At 38.7% G+C, this 13,449-nt stretch overlaps 1 protein-coding gene and 1 long non-coding RNA gene across 2 annotated transcripts in view; one reads left to right on the plus strand and one right to left on the minus strand.

Moving 5' to 3' along the window:
- Nucleotides 1-13,449, minus strand: part of tgfbi (transforming growth factor, beta-induced) — a 684,304-nt gene that overhangs the window by 220,078 nt on the left and 450,777 nt on the right. The window lies entirely within an intron of this gene.
- Nucleotides 1,276-6,922, plus strand: LOC125894380 (uncharacterized). The gene is made up of 3 exons (XR_007450061.1): nt 1,276-1,345; nt 1,522-1,581; nt 6,414-6,922. It is a non-coding gene; the product is annotated as an uncharacterized LOC125894380 (long non-coding RNA).

The following is a 13,449-nucleotide window of genomic DNA, read 5'->3' on the forward strand; positions in this document are numbered from 1 at the left end:
AAAACAAAACAAAACAAATTATATCAGTTTTCATACATTTAAAATGTTAAAATCTAGGATTTTTTATTATTTTTTTTCTGTATCAAAGAACTTACTGAACCATGAATTTTGTGAACCACTACATCGAGGTGTAATGGTTCACAAAATTCATGGTTCGGCACGTTGATGATGTTGAAGTAGGAGCTGTTTGATCACCTGTTACAGATACACTTTATAGGACGATAATATGTGCAGATGTTTGTGTGTAGGTTCCTCTGCTGCCCCCCGGTGGCCTAAATAACAGTTAAGACAGTGATGCTTCTTAAACACAGAAATTAGTCGGAGTGAGCGCTCTGACTTTATAAACACGTCTTTACTGTCAGACACTTTAAACTTCACATTTCTCTCTGCACATTTACAGGGTGAATTATACATTCACACACACACACACTCTTCAGCTCAGCAGTGGGTCTGTGTGTGTGTGAGTGTGTGTGTGTGTGTGTGTGTTAATTGTGACCCGTGGGCTCTGTGTGAAGTCTTGGTATAATTATCTGTGTAATTGTCGTGTATTTTGTAAAGTGCCAGATCATTTAATACAGGATTAGCTCTTCTCACCTCCAACGGCCGAGGGTGGTGCTCTGCCTTCACCCCCCAACACCACCACCCAACACCACCTATAACACACACACACACACACACACACACACACAGTATCTCACTTTCTCTCCTGCTCTGGCGTTCTTTTTGTTCTGTCTCTGACACGTCTGGAGTTAAGGAGGGTATCAAGTCGCTCGCCCATCTGTGATGCAGACTGCACGAAGCTGGCTGGGAAACACACACACACACACACACACACACACACACACGGTTAAAATACACAGACAGTTAAAAAAATACACACTAATTTACATAAATACATATTTTTACCCAGGAGCGTTTAGACGCACTAACATATCCACAGATGTACGAATGTTCTGCTCATTTTGTGTCTAACGAGCTGAATAAAAAAAAAAAACCTCCACGAAAAGCTCTGAAGCCCCAGTGTGTAGGAGTTAGGACTCATTTATACTTCCTTTAGGAACGAAAATAGATGTGTCTACTGCACTACACTACGTCTACGGTCTCCAGTGGTTCTGCTCTGTTTCAGCTGTGACTGTAAGCTTTCAGAAAATGTGCAAAATATGGACCAACTGACTGCAGAGTACGGACAGAAGGCTCCGTCTGTCTCCATAACATTGAGCATAAATGTTCCAGCTCCAGTGAAGAGAAACTTTAATGCTTCATCATACAGTGATCGTTTACAGCAGTGCTCTTCAACCCTTCTGCCTTTGGACCACATAAAATGAAGTCATGTCTACCAATGTTGGTAGGTTAGAGTAATCAGATTACTTTATTACTGTTACAAGTTAGTTTTACAAGTCAAGTAATCATTGACTTAGTTACATTTTCTAAGTTGTACTCCATTAATTTTGAAATGTTAATGTACTTCCATGTTTCTTTTGTTGCCACAACACATCTGAACTGTGTCTTCTGTTTACGCAGGATTCTTCTCAGCAGACAGTGCACGTGTGTCGCTCCAACCCAATCACAAATGTTGACACTGTACGTTTCTGCAAACTTATATCGTAGCAGATATGTTGGAACTAAATTTCAGCAGCGTTGTGGTTAATGTGTGCTTAGATTTAGGCAAGAAACCCACTTCATCATATCAGATCACATTTCGGCTCAAAGCTCCAGTGTGTCAGATTCAGGGGGATATATTGTCAGGAATAAAATATAATATAATCAGTCTGTTTTCTTTAGTGTATAATCGTCTGAAAATAATATTCTGGTTCCCTCAGAATGAGTTGTTTATATCTACACAGGGAGCAGGTCCTCGTCTACAGAGATCACCATGTTGCACCGCCATGTTTCTACAGTAGCCCAGAACGGACAAACCAAACACTGACTCTACACAGGAACTAGGGATGGGAAAAACTTAATACAGCAAAATAATTATTAATATTACAAATACAAATTGAACTGTCAGTAGCCTACTAGAATAATATAATCAGTTGCTTTTTCAGTTCACTAGACAGAGTTTGCTGCAAATCAAAAGGCTGAAGTGAGATGAATAAACACAGTTTTATCTTATTAGATGAAACAGATTTTGACAAAGTTTTCCTGCTGAGACAATTTACAATTTAAAAAAGATAATTAATCACAATTTATTTTATGGCATACTCAGCATATCGCAACAATAAAATTGTATCATGACCTCAGTATCATAATAATATATTGTGGAGCCTCTGATGATCCCCACCTCTTACAGGGACATTCACATTTTCACATTTTCACGTTGACCACTGTAGTTAGCAGCCCCTCTGCCACAACAGCAATGGATAAACGAAGCAGCCCGTCTGTGAACCGCACCAGAGTTTTTTTGTAACCAGACCGAGACCTTCTTGAAAAGGTGGTCTCGGTCTGGTTGCTTTGGTGCGCACCAGAGTGCATTGCTGTGTTCACATCTGCCCTAACGAACCGCACTGAGGGGGCAAACGAACTTGAGTTTGATTGAACTGAACCAAACAGGGCAGGTGTGACAGCACTCTAAATATATGAACTCTGGTACAAATTCAAGGTTCTTTACTTAAGTATCTTCATTTTGTGCTACTTTATATTTCTCCTCTGCCACATCTCAGAGGTAAATGTTGTACTTTTTACTTCACTACATTTATCTGACAGCTTTAGTTAGTTAGTTCTCAGATCAGCACATTCTGAATCTGTAGTCACGTGATGGGGCAGTAGAATATAAATACATCATACGCGTAAATTGCAAAATCTTATGTTGATAAATAAATCTTTTATGCTTTAACCAGTTTTTCTGTGCTGCTGTAACATTTTAATTACTCTCTGGGCAACGATAAAGTCTTATTTATCTTATCTGATAATGTTTTTTCTGAGGCCTTGACGAAGCAGCCGTTAAAACTTCCATATAAAGGTGTATTACACCTCGTCACGCTGTAGGCACACAAAGGTGATCTTCGTTTAACTCATGCAACCTTAAAAACGTGGCTGCACCTGTGATGAAGTCATTAAAGACTCTTTTGTTGCTGAAGGGAAATAAACGTGCTGCACCCCGACTTTCCCAGAGATCTGCAACGATTTACAGAGAAGTGCTGCATGTTCATCTTTGAATACAATCATGAAATTGGGGGTTAGCTTAGCATGCAATTAAAATTCTTTAATGGCGTGATGGACGGGTGTATAATGAAAAGTCACACCCTGGTTCCTCGTTATCCACTTTCACACACAGGCTGCTGGGTCGAGTCCAGAACAAACGAGGTGTGTGCTGTCGGTGTTTACATACCACACAGATGCATGATTGGCATTTGGCAGGTAGCTTCCTCTGCTAAAAGAATTACACACACAAACACAGTAATAACCTAAAGTGACAAGGAGATGGTATTTATGTGATGTACAAAGAGGAAACATGCTGTCTCATGCTCATTGAGTACTGAGGCTGCAGTGTTGGGAAGGTTTCTTCGGAAATGTAATAGGTTACAGATTACTAGTTACCTTATTTGAGTAATGTCACTATTTTTTATTTACTTCATTGAAATAATGTAACGTATTACATGAGATTACTTTTTGATGACTGTTCTAACAAATGTTTTAAACAAGGCAATAAAGCTGTTAAGTCCTAAAAACATAAGTGCATACATTGCACTCAAATTTGTCCCAGCTGCTCTGCTGAGCTGTGTTGTCCTGTAATATAACGAAGACATTCCTGCACAAGGAAACGATCCAAAGCAGCACAATGAATATTTTATTTTACATATAATCCTTTTAACAAAATGAATATTAGATGACCAACATTTTGATTAGTGACTGTCATGTAATTATATATTCTATCTCAGTCACTGTAACTGATTACAGTTCCATTTATTTTGTAATTTAATTATATAACTTCACTAACATACCTTTCATAAGTTATTTCCCAACACTGCGTGACTGGCTACAGCTAATGTTACCGTTAGCTTGCCAGCTACAGTAGGTCTCTTTACAGTGCAGACTTTTAAGGGAACAGAAACCTAAAACAGAAAAAAACTATCATATTAGCTTCAGTCAGTCAATGATACAAAAACTCTCCTGATTAAACTGTGTAGACTTCATGGATTACAATTACCTGGCACTTAAAAGACACCTTGGCAAGCTTTTGTGGCTGGCTACAGCTAACGTTACCGTTAGCGTGCCAGCTACAATAGCTTTCTTGACAGTACCAACTCTTGAGGGAACAGAGAGCCTAAAATAGATAAGAAAATCATATTATTTTGTGTTACGATACAGCAGTCAACGTAAAAAGTCTCCTAATTAAACTATGACAATTTATTTCCAAGATTTCAGCTAAGCTTACTAGCTTGCTAAGTGGCGGTTAAAAGCAACCTTGTTAAACTTTTGTGGCTAGCTACAGCTAAGTTACCGTTAGCTTGCCACCCACAGTAGCTCTTGTGAAAATGCAGACTCTTGAGGAAACAGAGAGCCTTTAATAGAAAAAATACCGTATGACCTTGTGTTAAGAGACGACAGTCAATGATGTAAAAAGTCTAAGCTAACGAGCTTGCTAACTGGCAGGCTATTGTTACTGTTAGCCTGCCAGTAGCTTTCTCTTCACAGTGCCAAGTTTTGAGGGAACAGAGAGCCTAAAGAAGAAAAACTACCAAGCGAGCTTGTGTTATGAGTTATTGTGTCAATAACATAAATGTCTCTTAAACTGTCAGTTTATTTCCTGGATAACAGCTACGCTAACTAGCTTGCTAACAGGCAGTTAAAAGCTATCTGGTTACAGCTACAGTAGCTCTCTAACCGGCCATTCAAGAGCTCACGACACTTTTACTTTATGAGCCAAAAAATAAATGTACTGCTGTAATGACAGAGAGAGTACCAAAGAATATATTTTTATTATACCACTATCAGGAGTAGAGCTACTGTAATGCACACACTACATTTTAAAATGCTTATAATGACATGAGAAATAAAACCAAAAGAATTTCACGAAACGTAGTGGCAAAGCAATAAATCAGAATAAAAGGAAAGTTCTCTGTAATAATACGTCGTCTATGCAACATTATGGAGACTCATACGCAGAATTTGCTTGAGTAAAATGTATAGGACACAGTAGTCAATGGTGAGAGACGAAGAAAATTTTGATCCAGTTTCAATTGTAAATTACACGTTAGTCAAAAGATAATTTTGCAAAACAAAAAGTCACAGTTTGTCCTCTTGCTGAAGCTACGATGCCAAAGGCTCGGCCATCCCATTATATGTAAGAGGTTTTTTGACTTAAAGTTAATATTAATTTTTTTCTACTTTCAGGAGAGAAGTTCGGATCAGTTTGACTATAAAGGACTTTTTTTTTTTTTTAACAAACAAATGTGTTCAGTCATCCACCACTGTAGTCCGTGGTCTATCAGGTCATTTGCTATTTTCAAGTTGATCGGTGGGTTTTTGTTTCATCTGAATATAACAGAAATAATTTATTTTGACATACAAACATGTCTAAGATCTGATGTTTTAATATAATTGATGCAGCTCTGCCTTTCGTTTATAAACTCCTTATTTCCTTTACATTCATGCTGAGAGAAGCAGAGGACTGTGAAATAAACCAGTGTCTGACACTTAAAATCTCACGGGGGAAGACTCCCCGCTTGATTTGTGTCCCCTGGGCAGGGTGGTGTCCTTTATGTTTTCACACTGATGGTGACAACCCTATAATGGCACCACAAAGTTTTGAACCACCATAACACATCTATTAATACTTATCTACAGCACATATCTATTAAATCTAATCATGCGTCCATCATGGCACGTTTACAGTGCGGATGTGTTGAGCACTTTGGTAATCGCTGCTTCATTTACAACATCTATATCTGATTGAATCACCAGCTCAAAAGTTTCCTCTGATTTCTCATTGTGTCGCGTCCAGAAATGCCACATTTATCTTGGCAGGCCATCACGCCGTCAAGCCGCCACCGTCACTCAGGTATGTTGATGGATGGCATCAGTGACTATTTGTGTCAGATGAGTTTTAATGGATGTTTCAAAGGGTAATTTATGGCCACTTGTCACGACTAGTTTACACTTCCAAATGCCAGAGCTTCCCTCCCTGCGCCTGAAAAAGAAAATACCTCCTGCTACAATCATCAACTCATCTCGCTGTTAAAATACCTGTTATTATCCTCGACAGGTATGAAGACCTACGGCCCAGTTTCCCTCCGCACACACTTGTTACCTAATTTCTACGCTTCCATCTTTCAAAGGAGAAGCAAACACACCACCATGCTCTGTTCGCTCGAGGTGTACTGTCTGTCTCTCCGTCCATCTGTCTGTAGATTTACTACCAGGCTCGTCTGTCTGCTTAAATATATCATTATTTTCACATTTCCTTCCTAAAGGGGTCGGCGCTACACTCTGAAGCATAAAGGTTCAATCCAGGATGTCAAACTGACTCAGCAGCAAAAACAGGTTAAACGATGGAGACAGTTCAACTGAACCAAAACATCACTGGTGATCGAGACAGAAGACAATGAATGACGTCAGCACTTGGACCTCTGCTGCTGGACGGACAGAGCCCATTGGCTATCAGTCTGGTAATGATAAAGTCTCTGAGGGCGAGAGCCAGTATTTTGGGTTGATCTGCTTCAGCCTGTAGATATCTGGGCCAAGACTTTCTCTTCTCTTCTTCTCTTCCTCTTGTCCCGGACATTTTGGCCAATTTCTACGAACAGATATCTGCATTAAACGAAGAAGAAAGCTAAATCTTTGTCAGGCGATGGCCGATGGGTTCTGAGATTATTTTTTGGAAAATGTGTTCCACCTCTCCAAACAGGCTGTTTACCTGCCATTCAGATGTGATCACTCAATACTACTATGACTACAAACTGAAACCAGAACTCGAACAAACTTATAGGTAAACTTATTTTGTTAAAATTGTAAATTATTAAGTAATCAATTTTATCTTCTATATCTTTTTTCCCTTTTACTCTTTTATCGTAAAATTTGTATCCCTTATTGTGTTTTATATTTTATTGCTCTGTAAAGTACTTTGAATCTCCCTGCTGTATCAAATGTGCTATACAAATAAAGCTGCCTATGATACGATGCATACATTTGCAGAATCTGTTTATAGATTTAAGGAAAACAAATGAATCCCAATGAAGGAGTTCATCAGGGACCCTGTATGGGTCCTCTGCCTGGAGGTTATTATTCTATTATTATTATTATTATTATTATTTTCTGTTTTTGGTGCATTTATGGCCATGTATCACCACAGCACTCAGGGAAGGTTGGTGCTTTATAAAAAGGAAGCAACTAGGTGTCAGACCAAAAGCCACATATATCCAAAAGATACGAAAAAAACCCACAAATATAGGGAGGTGAAACACCAAACAAGAGTTAACCGAGGGTCGGTTTTTACTTTCACTTTCAGTGGGGATATGTTTCCGAACAGTACCCAACAGTCCTACGGAGTCGACCTATGACGAACTCCTGAAGGTTCCTGAAGCTCTCTTACTTCTCAGAGTGTACAACGGGTGGTGGTGGTGGAGGGGAGGCTGAAGTGTGGGAGGCGGGAAAGGGGAGAAGGGTCGGCTCTTATCTGATCCAGACCACTTTAGGAAGACACCTGTGGTATCCAGGACGATATATTACCACCTAAGTAGCCGTAAACCCCCCCTCGGGTTTATGGTTGGAGGTGGGCAGAGCTGTCAGACAGCTGCAGGCAGGAAGTGAAGACGACAGGCGGGAACGCCTTTTATTTATGGAGCGGTGAAACGAGGAGGAGCATCAGACAGCGAAGGTGGTCAGGTTCAAAATCAAGACAGATAAGAGAGGGAAAGAAGAGACGAGAGGAAGTAAAAACAACTGCTCACAGATACTAAATCTAATTAAGTTAAACTGTTACTGCCTCTTCCTGCGAATTCTCATCAATCACTTCAACTTCAGGAGTTTTATTCGCCAGGTTTTTACTCTGTCACACAGCAGACTGAAGCCGTAATATATTCTGGCTGTTTAGTAACTGACATTTTGCTGACTTCTTATCACACGACAAAATAAACGCTTATTCAGGAAAGAACCTACGTTTCTATCAACAATAACAGTTGTAGTGCAGTGAAGAAATGATCAAAGTAAAAGTATTTCAATTAAGAATTAACACTTAAAATGAGGTTGGATTTGAAGGTCGAGTTAGTTTGAGTGCATCATGATTAAATTCTTGTATAAAAAACGAACGGGACTTTTAAGAAAACTACAGTCATGGCGGCTTTGATTTCATGCAGACATGAGAATTTCTATATTGGACTTTGGACTTTTAGCGTGTTCATGTACACACCAGGTAAACTTTTCTCAGTCTGAGGCACAAAACTTAGACGGTCATGTAACAAATCTAGATGTGATGATGCAAAATACACTGTGGAATATTTTCTGACTTTCCAGCTATAAATCTAATATGTAAATCATTTGGTTTGTTATCAGCAGCATTTCTTCTTAAATTGAACACTAACAGTGGTGTGTGCGACACAAATGTCTGACATTACCAACAAAAATTACTGCCAAAGACTGTGCAAGGTGATTTCCTGATGTTCTGCACAAAAGTGTGTTAAACTTTTGTACTGCGTGATCAGTGTGCGGAACACAAACAGCATCAACTGGCATTTTTCCATCACAAACCATCTGTTGCACACACTGAAAGAACCGAGGTGAATAAGATAGACTAAAAATGCAGTGGCAAAGTTGGTGGAGTACAAAAATCACAAATTCAAAAAATATATATTTTTGCAATTTTCACCAGCTCCCACAATTTCATTGCAAAAAAACCAAACAAAAAGTCTAAAAAAACTGAAACATGCATCGCAGAGTTTTGAAATCCTGGAGTATGGGGTGCCGCTTGTAAAGTGGCTCACGCCGAAAATAACATCAACATTTTGCCACATTTAGCTTCAAACAATGTTTAAAAAAGTGTTGTGAATTTTTTAATGTCACCTTTTACCACATTTACAGCAATATTTGTTAACTTAGAAATATATTAAATAGTTAAATCTAAATATTAAATGTGGAACCTAAATGTTAAATGTTAAATCTAAATATTAAATCTAAATGTAAATCTAAATGCTAAATATAAATCTAAATGTTAAATCTAAATGCTAAATATAAATATAAATGTTAGATCTAAATATTAAATATAAATATAAATGTTAAATCTAAATGCTAAATATAAATCTAAATGTTAAATGTTAAATCTGAATATTCTGGGTGAAACTAAATATTTAGCTAATATGCAAATTCACACTGCCGGTCACCGGAAGTACCAAAATAAAAGCTCGAGATGGTCAGACTGTGTTTATAGAATCAAATAACGAATTAAAACCAACTTATCGGGGGACATGGACACTTGAACATACATTAGCGTGATAATAACTACCTAAAATAACAAGAAACGTGTTTGGAGAAATTTTATTTCACGTGTACTTTGAGTTGTTAGTGTCCCTTCTGAGGGGATCACCTTGTTGTTTACAAATACTTCAAGGGTAGAAAACCAGCGGAGTTTAGCAACATATATATGCATATCTCACATTTTTCACGTCACTATATCACCGTTTAGACTAATCTGGTGTTTGTAAAGCCTATAAACACAATGATTGAACAAACATTACTATCACGTTCTGAAATTAATAACATGGTTATCGTAGATTAGCTGGGCTAGCTGTTAGCCCTGTTAGCGGTGTCTGTAATGACTCATTAACTCTAAATGGTCTGTGAAAAAAAAATATTTTTTTCCAGCGGATGTCTTAGTTACAACATGATTGAGCTAGCTGGAGTAGTTTCATGTCGTATCCGACAAGGGAGGCTTTTAACAGATGACGTCCTGATGTTAGCTTTGCTGCTGCTGCAGCCACTGATGCTTTCTAGACATCGTGATTTCCCAAAACTGAATAAATACCACACATAGCAACACAAAACTGCTTTGCTAGCTCAATCATGTTGTAACTAAGACATCCGCTGGTAAAAAATATTTTTTTCACTGACCGTTTAAGAGTTAATGAGTCATTACAGACACTGCTAACGGTGCTAAGAGCTAATGGTTGTTAGTTTAGCTTAGGTTGTTAATCCCTCCGAAGGGACACTAACAACTCAAAGTACACGTCAAATAAAATTTCTCCAAACACGTTTCTTGTTATTTTAGGTAGTTATTATCACGCTAATGTATGTTCAAGTGTTCATTTCCCCCGATAAGTTGGTTTTAATTCGTTATTTGATTCTATAAACACAGTCTGACCATCTCGAGCTTTTATTTTGGTACTTCTGGTGACCGGCAGTGTGAAATTGCATATTAGCTAAATATTTAGTTTCACCCAGAACATTTAGATTTAACATTTAGATTTAGATTTAGATTTAGCATTTAGATTTAACATTTAGATTTAGATTTAGCATTTAGATTTAACATTTATATTTATATTTAATATTTAGATTTAACATTTTTATTTATATTTAGCATTTATATTTATATTTAACATTTAGATTTAGATTTAACATTTAACATTTAGATTTAGATTTAACATTTAACATTTAGGTGCCACATTTAATATTTAGATTTAACTATTTAATATATTTCTAAGTTAACAAATGTTGCTGTAAATGTGGTAAAAGGTGACGTTAAATATTCACAACACTTTTTTAAACATTGTTTGAAGATAAATGTGGCAAAATGTTGATGTTATTTTCAGCGTGAGACACTTTACAAACGGCACCCCATACTAGAGGGACTGAACAGAGCTTTCAAGTGAGGCCACAGAACAGTGAGGGCTGAGGGAAACAATTGATTTCTTAGATGCATTGTGATGTGGATGTGGAGAAATCAGAGCTGTAAAGTTGTCCACCATGGTAGCAGTTAGCTGCTAGCTAACCGTAGCTAACTTGTTTGTCCATTGTTTGGTCTGTGACGTAATAGGTCAACAGGAAAAAGGTCCAATACTAACAAGCTGAAAGGGGGCATATCTCCACCTATCGTAGAGGAGTCGCACATACTTGGCTCAATAAATGGATTCCCCTCCCGTGCTTGTATACTGGGACAAGGACAGTAGGCCAGTTAGATGTCCTCGTCCAGCTGGAACTGGAGCTCCACTTCACTGTGACTGGAGATGCAGTGACGGATACTTACTGTGTGGTATTTGTACTTTTACTGCAGTACAGGATCTGAGTACTTCCTCCAGCACTGGTTTCAGACTGGTGATCCATCAAACCCTCTGTATGAAGTGTCCTGACCCTCTAAGCTCTGGTCTTGTCCTCTGTTTAGTTCAGTATCAGTCTGAATGTCTCCATCATTTGTTCGGAGCTCTAATCTGACCTCGTCCATCGTTTGCTTTGGTCTGGAAGCTGATCTGAGATCTGTCCTGTCAGTGATTCTCTTTGATCTGCTGATCTTACCTGCTGGACGAGCTCAGAGGATGTTTATTCCACACATAACGTGTTGACAGGTGTCATGGGGAGGGGCAGGGGGGCTCAGGTGAGTGTGTATGTGCTGGTGATAGACACTCCCTTTGTCTCCAGGTGTGTGTGTGTGTGTGTTGCTGAGGGACACTCAAGCATTTCTTCTCATTTATATAGATCAGCGTGTGTTCAAACATGTATGTGTGTGTGTGTGCGTGCGTGCGTGTGTGTGTGTGTGTGTGTGTGTGTGTGTGCATGCGTGTGTGTGTGTGTGCATGCGTGCGCTTCCAGGTGAAGGTGTGTGTGTGTGTGTGTGTGTGTCAGAGCTATGAATCCTCCTGCGTGCCCCCAGGCTCTTCCTGTAGCAGCGTATGTTTCCACCCCCCAGGCCTGGGGAATTTACAGGCTTTAACTGAGGCCATAACAGCTCCCCAGTGAAGACAATTAGCTGCTAAACGCTTCCCTGCTCGCCGCTGTTTGTTTACCTGCCCGCCATGTTGGCTTTTTGTCCTCGTACATGTCTGACTGTGTCGCCGTCAGGAACGTCCGGAGAGCCACAGAAGAAGAAAAGAGGAACAACAAAAGGAAAAACACGTTTGTTGATGACAACGAACGCATCGATCCACAGCAGACTAGTTTTCACTTAATGCATCTGGATCATATGAACTCATGTTACTCTGCCTTCAGAGTGGTTTCCTGTTTTCACAATAAAGGTCATTTCTTTGAGAAAGTAAAACTTCTGCAAATAAAAAAGTCTGAAATAAACACAGAGCTTTTTTTACTAATGAAAAAACTGCTGCGGTTTATCTTGTTAAACAAAAATTAAAACTACAAAATGCATTTCCTGCAGAAACTGCGTGTGGACGCTGAAATACGTTCCTGAAAATGCAGAAATATGAAACTAATTGCCTGACAGATAAAAAAAAAGCTCAAATGCACTGAAAAAATTGGAAGCTATAATGAATGAATGTTCTAACTATTATGGTTTTTATTTTATATGTATATATATGCACAATTATGAACAGAGCGATGTCGTGTGGCCATTACAGGGAAATAATCACGGTGAAAAACCACGTTGCACGGCCTGTAAGGTAAGGTAACTCGAGGTCATGAGGTGATAACAGCGAAGACAGAAGCTTTGGCTCTCTGCTGCTTAAAGAAATAACGTTCCAGCTGTTAACGTTCTTATTTTAGATCTATTTAAACTGAATCATGCAAACAAACAACAATCTCCTGCTCCTCATCGATATAGAGTCTACGCCGTAACCTACGTTAGCCTGATGTGCACCTCCTCAGAAATGTTACTATGCGTCGCTAACGTATACAATGTAAAATGCCATAGGCTTGTGCTAATAACGTTAGCATGTTGTATTTGTGGGGAAAATGTGTCCAGATAAAGACAAGTGTTTGTCTGTGAATGCTGCGAGTTATAGTGAAGCTGATTTGTGTTTGAAACTGTGGCTAACATGCAACATGCCGACTAACAAAATGGCTGATTGTCACATTATTTTAGGTGTACTGACGGATGTCTAACACCCATCCACCCATTGAAGCTGTGATTAAGCGCGGATATTTCTCATCAAAGCTCTGATGCCCCAAAACTGATATTTAGGACAGACCTACTAAAACGCGTGTTTTTTCAAAATATATTCTGTCCTACATTTTACGTTTACACCCACCTCCACCTGCTAACAGTCGTCTCCTACGTTTCCCTAGTTGGTGCGTTGCTGTGTTGACCGTGAATTGTGTCGTACATTAATGTGCATAATCGAAACAAAATGACAACCTGCTCGTACAAACTTTATCCCACAGTTCTACCAGTGCTCAAAAACTCCACAGGATTCCTTTAATGCATTGTTAATAAAAATAAAAAAAGGTGTCTCACAAACGCAACAAACTTAATGGAAAATCCCCAAAGTACTAATTAAAATGTCCTGATGTATAAACATAGTACACATGGTGGTTTATTTGTGATATATTTGGATTCAGTCAGCAGGACCAACAAGA

Source organism: Epinephelus fuscoguttatus, linkage group LG9 (assembly GCF_011397635.1).
Source record: "Epinephelus fuscoguttatus linkage group LG9, E.fuscoguttatus.final_Chr_v1".
NCBI classification, from domain to species: domain Eukaryota; kingdom Metazoa; phylum Chordata; class Actinopteri; order Perciformes; family Serranidae; genus Epinephelus; species Epinephelus fuscoguttatus.